Genomic DNA, 14895 nt, shown 5'->3' on the forward strand with positions numbered 1-14895 from the left:
CACAGTAAAAGATTATAAGAACTCAAAAGATAAAAGCTTAAAAATAAATAATACATTACTAAAGAGGTAGGGTTCAAAGGGGAAAAAGAAAAAAGAGGCAAAAAGCTTCCCCAGCTGGGACTCGAACCCGGAATCCGGTGTAGGAGACGTGTTCTAGCGATGTACGCCACTGATGCCGTTAAGGGTCTGCAGCAATGGCATTCACACGTACGTTGATGTGTAATCTGTACGCACCTCATCTATTGATGAATATAACTTTTTATTTAATTTTAATTTTTTAACTTAAAAAGACAATTGTCTAGGAACCACTCCCGGGTATAGGAATTCGCCTTCTGAAAATTGCATCCAGTCGATTGTGCGTTTTGGCCGGGCATAGGGGGACATACATACATACATCATACATACATGCATACATACCAATTACATACAATGACTACAATAGCATATTCATATAAATACGGTGAGAGTGAAATAATTGATTAGTTTATATGTGCGACGCTATGTCCAGAAATAGACCGATGAGGTGCGGGAGGTTTACGGAAGCCCAAATGGAGGGTCTCGAAGCGGTGATTCCAAAAAAACTGAGAGTGGTATAGTGGGTGAGGTGGCCCTGAAAATACGGCTCACGGAGCTTGAAAACGGGGAGTGGATAGGGGGGACCAACGATTACCCTCGAAGGAGCCGCGGTTTCGGTCTTATCAATGACTCACCGTGAGGCAAGTGAAACCTCCAGGACCGCAGCGACCCCCTTCCCCCCACTCCCACCACAGCACACACATGCAGAGGAACGCCCGCGCTTTCTTTACGTGGCTAGGGAAGTGATGAGTAAACGGTGAAGATCTGCGGGACGGCGGATTACTGCACCGCATCAGCCAACACCCACAGACACCTATCACCAACACCAGCAAGGCGACCACCATCACAACACACACACGCCATTCACCAAACACCACAATGCGCCACCATCACCAACCCACCAACCACCATCACCAACGACCACAAGCGCCACCATCACCAACACCACCAACACCATCACCAACACCAATCAAAGGCACCGGATCACCAACACCAACCAACACCTCACCAAACACCACAAGCGCCACTATCACCAACACCTGATCCCATACACCACAATGCGCGCACCATCACCAATACCATTCACCAACACCACAAGCGCCACCATCACCACCGATCACCACACACCATCAACAAACCCACAAGCGCCACTATCACCGCCATCACCAACACCATACACCAAACACACTGAAGCGCCACCATCACCACCATCGACGACACGCATCAGCAAACACCACAAGCGCGGCCACTATCTCACCGCCGATCACCTAACACCATCACCAACAACTAAAGCGCTACCATCACCGCCATCACGCAACACCATCACAACACCACGAAGCGCCACCATCGCCGCACCATTCACACACCCATCCACCAGCACCACACAGGCGCCACCCATCAGCAACACCATCCCAACATCGCATCACAATCACTCAAGCGCCCCATCACCGCATCATCCGCCGATCACGCGCCGATCACCAACACCAGGTCTCCGAACACACAAGGCGCCGACATCCCACCATCTCACCACACCCATTGCACCAAACCACAGAGCGCTACCCATCACCGCCGATCACCAACACTTAATCACAACACCGACAGCGGCCCACCAGTCACCACGCATCAGCCAACAACACCATGATTCACCAACGCCTACAAAGCGCCACCATCACCACCATCCACCAAACACCATCACCACGCCACAGCGCCACATCACCACCATCACCACAACCATCACACACCTATTCACCACACAAAGCGCCTATCATCACCAGCATCTGCTGCTAATGCGTTGAGGACTGCTTGCATGCTGCGGCTGGGTAGTTGCTGGCTACGGATTCTTGTTGTTGGCTGCTGCTTGCTGCTACTACACTCCTACTACTACCTACTACTACTCACTAACTACTATAACTATTACTAATACTACTACTACTACTACTACTACTAGCTACTACTACTATACTTACTACTACTATCTGATATAGCTGCTGCTGGTTGTTGGTTGCTGCTACTGATGCTGCTGCTTGCTGCTTCTGTTCTACCCTTTACTACTAGTAGTAGTAGTACATTGATCGCTGCTGCTGCTACTGATGCTGCGCTGCTTACAAATGATGCCGCCGCTTGCTTGCTGCTGACTGATGCTGCTCGCTACAACTGATGCTGCCGCGGCGCCGTGCTGTGCTACTGATGCTGCTAACTTGCTGTGTACTTGATGCTGCCTTGTCTGTTGCTGCTCGCCTTGCTACTGATGCTGTGCTGCTCGGTGGTGGTGGTGGTGCTGCGCCTTGCTGGTGCCTGCCTAAACTGAAGCCGGCTTGCTTGCATGCTGCTACTGATGCTTGCTGCTACGAGCTGATGCTGCTTGATGCAGCCGCTGCTGGCTGCTACTGATGCTCTTGCCTGTGCCGACTGATCTACTGCCTGCTGCTGTTGTTTCTGCCTGCTTACGTGATCTTGCTATCTGCTGTATGCTGCTGACTGCTGCCGCTCGCTGCTGCGTTGGACTTGGCTCTGTGCGGAAAACGCGCGCGTCGGATATTCGCAGAATGCCTCGATAACTTGCGCCCTGTTTGTAAACTTGCTGACAGCTGAGGCAGTCTTGAGAGCTCGCTAACTAGTCGGTTGTCAGGCGCAACGGTCCGAGTATGCTCCGATGCTCGCTCGCCGAGAGAGCAGGAGGAGTGAGCGAGCGAGAGAGAGAGAGAGAGAGAGAGAGAGAGAGAGAGAGAAGCATACGAGAGAGGGAGAAAAGAAGAAAAGTCGGAGAGACGCCGATGGTGGAGCGAACGAGAAGAGAGAGAGAGAAAGAGAGAAAAGAGGCGAGAAAGAAGCGAATCCAAGGGTAAGAGCGAGAAGGACAGCAGAGATTGATTACAGAGAGAGAATTGAGGAGAGACGACAGAGGATAGAGAGAGCAGAGGCAGAACGACAAAGGACAGAGATAGATAGGACGAGAAAGACACACACACGCAGACAGGAGAAAGGAGGGGAAGAGAGAGAGAGAGAGAAAGAGAGAGGAGAGAGAGAAAAGGAAATAGAAAGAAGAGAGAGAGAGAGAAGCAGAGAGTTACTGATCGCGCGCGCGATGGAGAGAGAGGGAGAGGGAGAGAGATGACGAGAGAGACACGAGAGGAGAGAGAGTAGAGAGGGGGGAAGCGTTACCGGTTGCCGCGCGCACGAATTACGCGATGGATCAGGGCACGCACGCATTCCTCGCGCTGTGCACATAACAGCGTAATGCTTACACGGGCCACAGATTCGGGCTTGTGCGCCGCGCGTTGTTCCGTCGCTCCCCTAGCTAACGCTCCGCTACCAGCAGGCGCGCACGTATTTTCCGTCCCGTAATACACGTGATTAGGACTGTATGTTAAAAACAGAACTACTACGCCGTGTTTATACCGATGCGCGGCAACTGCGGTGCAGTATTTTGGAAAAGGTTACGCTCGCATGTTTTCACGCTCGCAGGGCACCGAAACAAAACACCCAGATTGAAGCTCGTATCGCTTTCCGCCGATCGCGGAAATCAGCAAACGCGGTGCAAAGATCATGCACTGCAAGCGCGGGATGGCGCCGTCCGTAATGTTCTGATAGCAGCAGCACGCACGTTCGTTATTTCCATCGTTAAATAACTTCTCGTATTTTAATTCGACGAAGGCCACACGATACGCGCGCGGATACTGCGCATCGAGAGCAGATTATCGCGATGCTAAGCGGCGGAAGTTCGTCCGTCCGGTGCTGCTGGACGGGGTTCATTCGGCCTAGATATAGAGCCACGACAGTGCAACGTGAACCGCAGCGCGTGATGACGGATAAGTGCGATGCTGGTGGACGTTAGCATTCGAAATGCGTTCTTGCTTGGCCCTCAGCCACGTCGTTCCGAGCTCTCAGGGTAAGATTCCTTATCACGTGCTTTGGATATGGAATCCGCTTATGGGCGGGTGGGTTGCTGAATGATCGATGAAGTCCTGATGGCGCTGCATCGGAGGCACGCGCGTTTAACTACAATTACAATACAATACTTAAATGACATAACTACAAACTACATATTTAAGCGGATCCAGATTCATGGTTATCACGAACTCTCAAACCTTCGGATCTCGAAACCTGTGAGACGGGCCTTCACACGTACATCATATTCGTTCTTCTTGTATTCATATCCTACACAACTCATAAGATATCAACCCACTATTCATCAGAAATATAGCAGCATCAGACTCGCAAATGTAGCAGTCAGTAATAAAATCTCTCTCTCTTTCTCTCTCTCTCTCTCTTTCTCTCTCTCTCTCTCACCTTCTCTCTCTCTCTCTCTCACCCTCTCTCCATCACCCTCGCTCTCTCTCTCTCTCTCACACACGCTCATTGTTTTTTCCTTTTCTCTCTCTCTCTCTTTCTCTCTACATTTCTGTCGCTCTTTCTCTCCCCGTTTCTCTATTTCTTTCGCCCTCGTTATATATTTCCTCCTTACCCGTCCTTCATCCCTCTCTCTCCCGCACACCCTTTCACGCTCTCTGCCCCCTTTTCCCTCACTCTCTCGCTCCCTCCTCTCTCCCCTTTCTCTCGCTCTATGTCTCTCTCCCTTTTCTTCTCGCTCTCTTTCCCCGTTCACTCGTACTTTTCCTCCCCGTTCACTCGCTCTTTCTCCTGCGTTTTCTCTCCCTTTTCCCTCGTTCTTTCCCCCTCTCCCTATTTCAATCGATCTTTTTCCCCCACCTTTCTCTCGCTTTCTCCCCCCCCCGCGCTGCTCCCCGCGCTCTTTGTCAACATTGGCACCGACGTAATCTTGACGTGAAATAAAAGCCGAATCGCGCTTGAAAGGCAGTAGCAGCAACGTGCTGGAGAGATTTTTCAGCGAACGCCCTCTCAACTAGATTTGCCCGGCTCCTCGGCTCTCACAGCGGGCGGGAGAAGAATGCGCCTGCATGGTTCGAGTATCGGGCATGACGGGGAATTACATAACGAGCCGAGGCGGGCGGACGCCGGGCCGCGAGGTTGCCGCGCGCAGAAAAGATACGATCGGAGGAGAAAGAGTTAGCAGGAGGGTTGCAGAAATTGCTCGCATACCTCTCGACGCCCCACTGACGGGCATGAATAGCTACTGCGCATGCTCGCACACAAAGCTTGCCTTTGACGCATCGAGGTGACGCACGCACGCACACCCGCACACACGCACACACATGCACGCACTCACGCACGCACACACGCACGCACGCACGCGCGCTCCTTCACATGCACGCACCCATGTACGCACGCACGCCCTTTCACACGCACGCACATATGTACGCACGCACGCTCTTTCACACACGCACACACGCACGCACGCACACACACACGCACACACACATGCACGCACGCACACACGCACGCACGTACGCGCGCTCCTTCACATGCACGCACACATGCACGCACGCACGCCCCTTCACACACACGCACATATGTACGCACGCACGCTCCTTGACGCACGCACACACGCACGCACGCACGCAAGGTCTGCCCGCGCGCACGTTACGTGATGGATCAGGGCACGCACGCATTCCTCGCGTGCACATAACAGGCGTAATGTTACACGGGCACAGATCGGGGCTTTTTGCGGCCGCGCGTTGTCCGTCGCTCCCCTAGCCTAACGCTCCGCTACCGCAGCGCGACACGCATATTTCCGTCCCGTAATACACGTGTAGGATGTATGTAAAAACAAACTACAACCGCGTGTTTATACATGCGCGCAACTGGGTGGCAGTATTTTTGGAAAAGGTTACGCTCGCCATGTTTTCACGCTCGCGGACGAAAAAAACCACTCCAGATGAAGCTCGTTCGCTTTCCGACCGTCAGCGGGAATCAGCCAAACGCGGTGCAAAGATATGCACTGCAAGCGCGAATGGCGCCGTCGTAATGTTCTGAGCAGCAGCAGACACGTTCGTTATTTCATCGTTAAAATAATTCGTAATTTAATTCGCACGAAGGCACACTCCTACGCGCGGGATCTTGGCATCACGCGAGATCTCGCGTGCTAGGCGGCGAAGTTGGTCCGGTGCTGGCTGACGGGGTTTATTCCGCCTAGTATAGAGCCACGCAGTGCAATGAACCGCAGCGCGTGATGAGGAAAGTGCGAATGCTGGGTTAGCCTTCGAATGCGTTTGTTGCCCTCCGCCACGTCGTTCCACTCTCAGGTAAGAGTTCATTTCCACCGTGCTTGGAATGGACATCGTCATGGCCGAAGTTGTTGCTGATGATCGATGAGTCAATGATGGCGCTGCATCGGAGGCACGCGTTAACTACAATTACAACTACAATACTACAATACATAACTACAACTACAATACTACAATACATAACTACAACTACAATTAACAGATCAGATTCTGGTTATCACGAACCTCAAACCACGGAATCTCGAACCTGTGGAGACGGGCCTTCACACGTACATCATTATTCGTTCTTCTTGTATTTATCCTACACATCTCACTAAGATATCAACCCACTTTCATCAGCATATAGCAGCCATCAGACTCGCAAATGTAGCAGTCAGTAATAACCCTAACCTTGATCTTCAAGCAAGGACCCAGAGCTTAGAAACACTGGAAACGAGAAGTCAGACAGCTTGGCCTTCATAAGAATGCCGGGTGCTTTCAGTATTCGTACCCCACCTTCGAAATTACCCACCAAAATGATAGCAAACCCCAAATACTGCTGATGAGGGCATAGCGTTCAAGAACCATGACGGAGAGCTGGAACATTAACGCTGAGAACAGAGATGAGAGATGATCAAGACAGATATTTGCGCGATGCGAGTCGACGGCCTCATGACTGAGATCTGGCACGCGCGCGAGGTTCGTGATAATTGTAGTTGTAGTTATGTATTGTAGTATTGTAGTTGTAATTGTAGTTGTAATTGCAGCGCCATCAGTGACTCATCGATCATGAGCAACAACCTCGGCTATGACGATGGCGATTCCAAGCACGGTGGAAAGGAAATCTTACCGATTCCACAACGAAGCTGAACATTAACATGACATTCCTCGCTCACACGTCCCCCCGCGTGCACGCACGCGAGTGAATGCCTCACCTGCACGCTGTTCCACACGCGGTTCCGCAGAGCAGCTCGCAGCGTTTTCCTCTCTAATAAGCCTCCATTCGACAACTCAATCATGTTATTGCAAGTGCCACTTAAGATCGCTATCGGGTACGGCGGCCGCGAGGCGTAGATGCCTAATCTTGAGTGGCGCGTGGGAGCGCCGGCGCCGTACCCGCAAGCAGCAGCGTGGGATGCTCGGCGCCACATGCAGCAGTGCCGCAAGACAAACGCGCTCTCTTTTTTCTCTCTCTCTCTCTCTCTCACACTCTCCCTCTCTCACCCCCCTCTCTCTCTCTCTCTCTCTCTCTCTCTCTCTCTCTCTTCTTCCTTCTCTCTCTCTCACCACAAGCGCCACCATCACCACCATCACCAACACCATCACCAACACCACAAGCGCCACCATCACCACCATCACCAACACCATCACCAACACCATCACCAACACCACAAGCGCCATCATCACCACCATCTGCTGCTGATGCGGTTGGCGATGCTGCTGCTGCGGCTGGTAGTGCTGCTACCGATGCTGTTGTTGCTGCTGCTGCTGCTGCTACTACTACTACTACTACTACTACTACTACTACTACTACTACTACTACTACTACTACTACTACTACTACTACTACTACTATTATTATTACTACTACTACTACTACTACTGATATGCTGCTGCTGCTGTTGTTGTTGCTGCTACTGATGCTGCTGCTGCTGCTGCTGTTACTACCACTACTACTAGTAGTAGTAGTAATGGTGCTGATGCTGCTACTGATGCTGCTGCTACAACTGATGCCGCTGCTGCTGCTGCTACTGATGCTGCTGCTACAACTGATGCTGCTGCTGCCGCCGCTGCTGCTGCTACTGATGCTGCTACTGCTGCTGCTACTGATGCTGCTGCTGTTGCTGCTGATGCTACTGATGCTGCTGCTGCTGCTGGTGGTGGTGGTGCTGCTGCTGGTGCTGCTACAACTGATGCCGCTGCTGCTGCTGCTACTGATGCTGCTGCTACAACTGATGCTGCTGATGCAGCCGCTGCTACTGCTACTGATGCTGCTGCTGCTACTGATGCTACTGCTGCTGCTGTTGTTTCTGCTGCTACTGATGCTGCTACTGCTGATGCTGCTGATGCTGCCGCTGCTGCTGCTGTTGCACTTGCTCTGCCGGAAAACGCGCGCCGGAATTCGCAGAATGCTCGTAATTGCGCCCGTGTTTGTAAACTTGCTTGACGAGCTGAGAGTCTTGAGAGCTGCTACTAGTCGCTTGTCACGGCGCAAGGAATCCCAGTAATGCTCCGTGCTCGCTCGCCGAAGAGAGAGGAGGGTGAGCGAGCGAGAAGAGAGAGAGAGAGAGAGAGAGAGAGAGAGAGAGAGAGAGAGAGAGAGAGAGAGAATGGCGAGCGAGCGAGAAGAAAGGGAGAGAGAGAGAAAGAGAGCGGGAAGGGAGCGATCCAATGGTAAGAGCGAGAAGAACAAGAGAGATTGATACAGAGAGAGATTGAGAGAGACAGACAGAGGGATAGAGAGAGAGAGACAGAACGACAAAGACAGAGATAGATAGAGAGAAAGACACACACACGCAGACAGAGAAAGAGAGGGGAAGAGAGAGAGAGAGAGAAAGAGAGAGAGAGAGAGAAAGAGAAAGGGAGGAGAGAGAGAGAAGAGAGAGTTAGATCGCGCGCAGCGAGGAGAGAGAGGGAGAGGGATGAGAGATGACGGGAGACGACGAAGAGAGAGAGTAGAGAGGGGGGAAGCCGTTAGGCCGGTTGCCCGCGCGCACGTTACGGATGGATAGGGCATCGCACGCATTCCTCGCGCTTGCACATAACACGCGTAATGCTTACACGGGCCACAGATCGGGCTTTTTGCGGCCGCGCGTATTTCCGTCGCTCCCCTAGCTAACGCTCCGGCTACGCAGGCGCGACGTCATTTTCCGTCCGTATATTACACGTGATTAGGACTGTATGGTAAAACAAACTACTACCGCGTGTTTATACATCGCGCACTGCGGGTGCAGTATTTTGGAAAAGGGTTACGTCGCATGTTTTCACGCTCGCAGGGACGAAAAAAAACCCAGATGAAGCTCGTTCGCTTTTCCGCCGTCGCGGAATCAGCAAACGCGGTGCAAAGATCATGCACTGCAAGGCGGGAATGGCGCCGTCCGTAATGTTCTGAGCAGCAGCACGACGTTCGTTATTTCCATCGTTAAATAATTGCGTATATTTAATTCGCACGAAGGACACGCTACAGCGGTCTATGCGCATCGGCGCAGGATATCGCGATGTAAGCGGCGGAAGTTCGTCCGTCCGGTGCTGGCTGGACGGGGTTCATCGGCGCTAGTTAGAGCCACGCAGTGCAACGGACCCGCAGCGCAGTGATGACGGAAAGTGCGAATGCTGGGTGGAGTTTAGCATTCGAATGCGTTCTTGCTTGCCCTCAGCCACGTCGTTCCGAGCGCTCAGGGTAGATTCCTTTCACGTGCACTTTCGGAATGGAATCGCTTATGAGGCGGGTTGTTGCTGATGATCGATGAGTCACTGATGGCGCTGCTCGGAGGCACGCCGTTTAACTACAATTCAACTTTACAATACTTACAATACATAACTACAAACTACAATTACGGATCAGATTTCTTGTTATCACGAACCTCAAACCATCGGAATCTCGAACCTGTGGAGACGGGCCTTCACACGTACATCATTATTCGTTCTTCTTGTATTTTATCCTCACATCTCACTAAGATATCAACCACTTTCAATAGATAAGCAGCATCAGACTCGCAATGTAGCAGTCAGTATAAACCCTAACCTTGATCTTCAAGCAAGACCCACAGCTTAGAAACACGGGAACGGAGAAGTTCAGACAGCTTCAGATTCATAAGGACATGCCGGGTGCTTCAGTATTCGTACCCCACCTTCGCATTACCACCAAAATGATAGCTCAAACCCCAAATACTGCTGATGAGGCGGCATAGCGTTCAAGAACCTGACCGGAAGAGCTGGAACATTAACGGCTGAGAACAGAGATGAGAATGCACAAGACAGATTATTGCGCGATGCGACGTCGACGGCCTCCATGGCTGAGATTCTGCACGCGCGCCGAAGTCGTGTCCAAGTGTGATCATATTGTAGTTGTAGTTGATGTTTGTAGCTTTGCTAGTTGTAAATTGGTAGTTGTAATTGCCAGCGCCATCAGTGACGTCATTCGAATCGATGAGCAACAACCTTCGCTATGACGATTGGGCGATTCCAAGCACGTGTGAAAGAATCTTACCGATCAAAACGAAGCTGAACATTAACAGGACATTCTCGCTCACACGTCCCCCGCGTGCACGCACGCGATGTGAAGTGCCTCCACTGCCGCTGTTCACACGCGGTTCCGCCACGGCAGGCTCGCAGCAGTTTTCCGTCTCTAATAAGCTCCATTCGACAACTCATCATGTTATTGCAAGTGCCACTTAAGATCGCTACGGGTGACTGGCGGCCCGCGAGGGTAGATAGCCTAATCTTGATGTGCGCGTGGGAGCGCGCGCCGTACCCGCAAGCAGTCAGGTGGAGTGCTCGGCGCCACAGTGCAGCATGCGCAAGACAAACGCCGCTCTCCTTTTTCTCTCTTCTCTCTCTTCACACTGCTCCCTCTCTCACCCCCCCTCTCATCTCTCTCTCTCTCTCCTCTTCTTCCTTCTCTCTCTCTATTCTCCTCTTTTCTCTCTCTCTCTCTCCCTCTTCTCAGCCCTCTCTCTCCTTCTCCTTCTTTTTTCTCTCTTCATTCTCTCTCTTTTTTTTCTCCCTTTTCTCTCTCTCTCTTTCTCTCTCTCTCTTCACCTCTCTTCTCTCTCTCTCGTCACCCTCTCTCCATCACCCTTCGCTCTCTCTACTCTCTCTCACACCGCTCATTGTCTTTTTCCTTTTTTCTCTCTCCTCTCTTTTCTCTCTACATTTCTGTCGCTCTTATCTCTCCCGTTTCTCTTATTCTTTCGCCCTCGTTATATATTCTCCATACCGTTCCTTTCATCCCTCTCTCTCCCGCCACACCCTTTCACGTCTGCTGCCCTTGTTTCCCTCACTTCTCTCGCTCCCTCCTCTTCTCCCCTTTTTCATCGCCGCTATGCTATCTCGCCCTTTCTGTTCTCGCTCTCTTTCCCCGTTCCACTCGTACTGTTCCTCCCCGCTGCACTCGCTCTTCTCCTGCGTTTTCTCTCCCTTTCCCTCGTTCTTTCCCCCTCTCCCTATTTCAATACGATCTTTTTCCCCCCACCTTTCGTCTCCTTTCTCCCCCCCGCCGTTGGCTCCCCCGCTCTTTGTTCAAATTTGGCACGAACGTAATCTTGACGTGAAATAAAAGCCGAATCGCGCTTGAAGGCAGTAGCAGCAACGTGCTTCGAGCGAGATTTTTCAGCGAACGCCCTCTCAATAGCATTTTGCCCGGCTCTCGGCTCTCATCGCGCGCGCGCGAGAAGAATGCCCTGCCATGGTTTCGAGTATCCGCGGCGATGACAGGGATACATAACCGCCGAGGCGGGCGGACGGCCGGCCGCAGGTTGACCCCGCGCACAAAAGATACGTCGGAGGAGAAAAGAGGTGAGAGGGTTGCAGAAATTGCCCGATACCCTCGACGCCCACTGACGGGCAATGGAAAGCTACTGCCGCATGCTTCGCACACACAAAGCTTGCCCTTTGACGGCTCGAGGTGCGCACGCACGCACACCGCACACACGACGCACAATCGCACACACATGCACGGCACCACGCCGCACGCAGCACGCCACGCACGCTCGCTCCTTCACATGCACGCACACATGTACGCCACCACGCCCTTTCACGCACGCACGATATATACGCCCCACGCGCATCTTCACACACGCACACAACGCCACGCAACGCACGCACGCACCGCACACACGCACACAACATGCACGCCACACATGTACGCACGCACGACCCTTCACACGCACGCACATATGTACGCACGCACGCTCCTTCACACGTGACACACACGCACGCCACGCACGCACGCACGCACGGCCTTCACACCACGCACATAGTACGACACGCACGCTCCTTGAGCACGCACACACGCACGCACGCACGCACGCACGCACGCCACGCACGTACACACGCACACACAATTCACGCACGCACTCACCACGGCACGCACGCCACGTCACACGCACGCTACACAACGTTCACCAGCCGCCACCACGCACGCACGCACGCACGTACACGACGCACAACGCACGCACGCGACGCACACACGCACGCACGACGCACAACCGCACCGCACACACGCGCACACACACGCACGCACGCACGCACGCACACACGCCACACGAACGCGACGCCACGTACGTACGCAACGCACGGCACCCACGTACACACGCCACGCATGCACGCGACGCACGAGCACGGGCACACGCACGTTCGACGCCCACACCGCACGTACGCAAACACGCACCGCACGTAGGCGCGCACGGTACGCACGTACGCCATACACGCACACACGACGACGCACGCACCACGCACTCACATAGAACTACGCACGGCAGCACGCACGCCACGTACGCACGCACGCACGACGACGCGCTACACACGCCAACACGCACGCACGCACCAGACACCGCCCACACGCACACACGCAGTCGCACACCACGCACGCACGCCCGCCGGCAGCGACGCGCACGTCACACACGCACGCACGCACGCATACACGCACAACGCACGTACGCAACGCACACTCACGCACGCACGCACGCACAGTACGCACGCCACGCACACACGCACACACGCACGCACGCACGCACATCCACGCGACCACGCACGCACGCACGCACGCACCGCAGCGCATTGCACCACGTACACCACGCCACGCACACGCAACGCACGCAGCACGCACGCACACACGCACGATTACGCACGCCACATGTATGTCATATTATTTATATTATATATTATATTTATTATTATATTATATTATTATAATTATATTATATTGATATTATATATATTTATTTATATTATATTATATTATATTATATTATATATAATTTTATTTTATTGTGATAGGAGTATTATAATTATGTATTCGTATTGCACACACACCACAAACACACACTCGCGTGCACACACACACACAAACACACACTCGCGTGCACACACGCACCCGCCCCAAACGCACACACGCACCACGCCGCACGCACGCACACGCACCACACACACACACACGCATACACACGCAGACGCACATACGCACACACCGCATACACCAAGACACACACACGCACTACACGCAACGACGCACACACATCACAACCACACCAACACGCACACACACACGCACACACGCACACACGCACGCACACACGCACACACGCACGCACATAATTAGGCACATCTGATACGATCTCCCGCGCGAACCATTGCGCGACAAAACCGCTAGCGCAGCGAATTCCTGGGGGCCAGCGAAATGCCGAAATACCGCGCGAGCATGCTCAGGCGCCGCGCCTCAGGTGACCTCTACACGCTATTGTCCACACGTGGTCAGCCCAGCACGCGCAGAAGTGCGCGGCCAGTGACGGCGGACAATACCGCGTAAGGAAAACACGTCGGCGCGTACAGAGAAAGAGAGAGAGAGGGGGGAGGTGAAAGGGAGAGAAGAATAGACAGAGAAAGAGAGGGAGAGAGAGGGGGAGGTGAGAGGGAGAGAAGGAGAGACAGAGAGAGAGGGGGAGGTGAGAGATAGAGAGAAGGAGAGACAGAGAAAGAGAGAGAGGGGAAGGTGAGAGGGAGAGAAGGAGAGACAGAGAAAGAGAGAGAGAGGGGGAGGTGCGAATGAAAGAAGGAGAGACAGAGGAAGAGAGAAAGACGGGGGAGGTGAGAGGGAAAGAAGGAGAGACAGCGAAAGAGAGAGAGAGAGAGAGGGGGAGGTGAGAGGGAGAGAAGGAGAGACAGCGAAATAGAGAAAAAGGGGAGAGATAGACAAAGAAAAAAAGAGCGGGAGAGAATGAAAGAGATAGGGGGTATAAAGAAGATAGAGAGAGAGAGAGAGAGAGAGAGAGAGAGAGAGAGAGAGAGAGCGCGCGCGAGAACGAGAGAACGAGAGAACGAGAGGGAGAGAAAGGGAGAGAGATTGAGAATTTAAAAGAAGGCGAGAGGGATGCGGAGAGAAGGAGAGATTAGGGGAAAGAGAACGAGCGAGGGAAGAGAACGAGAGAGAAAGCGAGAAAGAGAGAAAGAGAGAGAAAGAGAGAGAGAAAGGGGGGAGGGAGCAACGGAGAGAAAACGAAAGATCGAGGGAGGAGAATCGCAGCCTCGCCACGATTACCGCCGATTGAATAACGCGAAGCGGCACCGCCCTACTTACGCGCGTTGAAAAGGTGTCGCCGCGTGTAACGTGGATACACGCTGCGGGCGGCGTGGGCCTATTACACGTGCGCGCAAACCGGCAGGCACAAAAGCTAGGTCATCCGCAGTTCAGGCCCCAGATTTCCGCGACCGCTGCGCCATAATGCCAGTCAGCTGTTCCATTGAAGCCGATCGACGGGGCGGCTGCGAGGCGCGGCCTGGTTACGGCAGAGCCGCCCTGCCGGCGCGGCTGTTGCCAAGGCCTCGCCGGGCACGCGCTGTCTGACGTAACTGATTGCGTAGTTGGTTAGGCAGAGCTTCGCGCGCACGCAGTGTGGCGCGAGTATATACGCAGTTGAGTGTACTATATATATATATATATATACGGTGATAACTCTCTCTCTCTCTCTCTCTCTCT

The 14895-nt window shown here is 53.1% G+C and overlaps 1 pseudogene; it reads left to right on the forward strand.

Moving 5' to 3' along the window:
- Positions 1-8733: 8733 nt before the first annotated feature.
- Positions 8734-13943, forward strand: LOC106808789 (annotated as a pseudogene).
- The last annotated feature ends 952 nt before the right edge of the window (positions 13944-14895 follow it).

Source organism: Priapulus caudatus, unplaced genomic scaffold (genome assembly GCF_000485595.1).
Source record: "Priapulus caudatus unplaced genomic scaffold, Priapulus_caudatus-5.0.1 Scaffold304, whole genome shotgun sequence".
Classification (NCBI taxonomy): domain Eukaryota; kingdom Metazoa; phylum Priapulida; class Priapulimorpha; order Priapulimorphida; family Priapulidae; genus Priapulus; species Priapulus caudatus.